The following is a 2,512-nucleotide window of genomic DNA, read 5'->3' as shown; positions in this document are numbered from 1 at the left end:
AAAAAAAAAAAAAAAAAAAAACACATCTTAGTAAAACCAATACCTTCTCAGCTTCGCATCGAAGCTAAAACGTTTATTATATATATATTGTAATTTTTTGTAATTTTATAAATAATATTTACATACACGAAAACACGATGATACGTAGATTTTTAATTATCAAATATATTTCCAAGCAAGGATTCGGAACGGATCAAATTTTGTTCCGTTCCGACGATTTGCTCCGGAACGGAACACTAGCTAAAAATGGTTTCTCAAAAATGCTTTGGAACGTTCCCATTTAGTTTCAACCTTCTGATATTTATTAACCACATTTAAATTATTATTATTAAATTTTTTCATATTAATCTACTATTAAATTTTAATATTTTTTTTAGAGGTGGGCCTCTTACGGATTCAGATCCATGTACTTAAGTCCAACTGGGGAGCGTTATATTTATCATATTCAAATATTTTAACAAATTGCATTGTTATAACTAGATTTATTTTATTTTAGAAATTAAAATCCTTAAAAATACGTATTTTTTAAAAAAATTTAAGTTAAATAAGCCTTATGTATTTCTATATTTTAAAAAATGTTTATTGTATAATATTAATGTTTAAATATTATTATTATGAGGATGTCATTAAGAGAATAAAACGATTTTAAACATGTTTTCCGTCTGCACAACTTTATTTGATCTGTATTGATGCTAGAGTCTCAAAATTTTTACCAAATATAAAGAAGAAAATTATCAGTGACCTAGCGTTTTTATTTTTTTCATTAATATAATTTCTAATATTTTATATTCTAGTAAACATTCCTATTTTTTGGTTTTTTAAATTAAATTAGTTGTGTTATCAAAATTATAAAACGCTAGATCACAGATAATTTTCTCCTTATAATTTCTTTTAATATCGATGATTTTGGTGAAAATACAACTTAATAAAAATTGTCCCATCCGAAACTTTTTTTAGAATAACCTCTTTTCCGAAGTAAATTGATGGAACAATTTTTAGCATAGGTTCCGTTCCGAAGCGAATAATCGGAACTATTTTTAGGAAAAGTTCCGTTCCGGAGCAAATGGTCGGAACGAATTTTATTAGTAGTTCCGTTCCGAAGCAAACTTGGAACGGAACAAAATTTCACGATCCGGACACAATATTTTTGTTCTGCTCCAAATACCTGTTTCCGAGTCAGCTCAAAAGTATCAAAATGTGCTGTCACTTTTCAGAATGAAATCAACCCTCACATCGATTTCAACATTATATTTATGCACACAAGATTTATGTTAAAATAAAGATTTCTTTATAAATCAATTATATAAGATGTTCAGTAAGTAAGAAAACGGTTTCAAAATTTTACAAAATTTTAATTCAGAAATAACTGTTTTGAATGTGTTTTTACACTTATTGTCTTAAATGCAGTCATTTAAGACAATAAGTGTAAACGATGAATTTTTTACGAAAATGAAATTTTTTAAAAGGATTTTATGTTAGTACTGAAAACTTAATTCATGAAGTATTGTTTATTACATAGTATTAAATATTGTACACTTTTCATTAAAACGTTTATCATAAATAGAAAAGACTTGTATCTTTAATTCTTTATTAATTAATTATTATTTTAAATTATTTTTTTATGGCGATTATAAAATTATTGTTTTTATTTTTGGTGGGCTTAGTTATTACATGATAATTATATGTGGATTCTAAAGCTAATGAATAGGTACATTTACTTCAAAAAATATTATCCAAAGTTACATAATTTCAGTATAATTAAGATAATGTCATCTCACAAAAACGGGACTACTATTCATTAAATTTAACGATGAAACAATCGACAATAATGTTTACATAATGTAATTGTAATTGGTCTGAGTGGTATTCCATTTCTAATAAAGTTATTGGTAGCGAGAATCATGTTATGTAATATTTTGATCTTATAAATAATAATTCTAAGATTATAAAAAAAGTTTAATATTACACCCTATTTATTTCTTGATTAACTTCTTATATTATCATTACTAAAAATTAGTCAATTTCAATTTCATTATAAAATTACTAATGAGACATTTTATTTACAGTTTACAACTTTTTGAGTTCTAGAATTGCAGCAAGATGCTTATACGTTATTAATTCCTCTATTCAAAATTTAATCTTATCATCAATATTCGAAGCACTATCTGGTATAGAAATAACCTTTATACTCTCTATTTGCTTTGATCTGTTTCCTGACGAACACAGGTAAGCTACAGAATATTTATTTTGGTAATTTATCGGGCTTAACTAGACTAGTAATGTATAATATTGTATTCAAATCTAATACGATTAGAGATTAGCCATGTCCGTTGGTGCTATTTGTGGTAGAATAGAAGCTCTCATGGAGAACGATGTCCTTGGAATGTTTATCGACTTGCATTGTGCTGTGCTTATTATTCTTTCAAACTCATATCTTTTAAGTAATTGCAATAAATTTGTATTTATTATTTATTTACTTCTCGTTATTTCTATAATGTGTATAATAATTTAC

General features: G+C 25.6%; 1 protein-coding gene across 1 annotated transcript in view; it reads left to right on the top strand.

Annotated features, from left to right (window-relative positions):
* Positions 1–2,096, top strand: part of LOC126905208 (uncharacterized) — a 10,354-nt gene extending 8,258 nt beyond the window's left edge. The window contains exon 4 of the mRNA XM_050684721.1: positions 2,083–2,096. The gene's annotated coding sequence lies outside the window, so the exon portion shown is untranslated. The remainder of the gene's footprint in view (positions 1–2,082) is intronic.
* The last annotated feature ends 416 nt before the right edge of the window (positions 2,097–2,512 follow it).

The sequence above is a fragment of the Daktulosphaira vitifoliae genome, unplaced genomic scaffold (assembly GCF_025091365.1).
Source record: "Daktulosphaira vitifoliae isolate Bord-2020 unplaced genomic scaffold, ASM2509136v1 Scaffold_4, whole genome shotgun sequence".
NCBI lineage: Eukaryota > Metazoa > Arthropoda > Insecta > Hemiptera > Phylloxeridae > Daktulosphaira > Daktulosphaira vitifoliae.
Note: the sequence above shows the minus strand (reverse complement) of the source record. Positions and strands in the feature narration are given on the sequence as shown.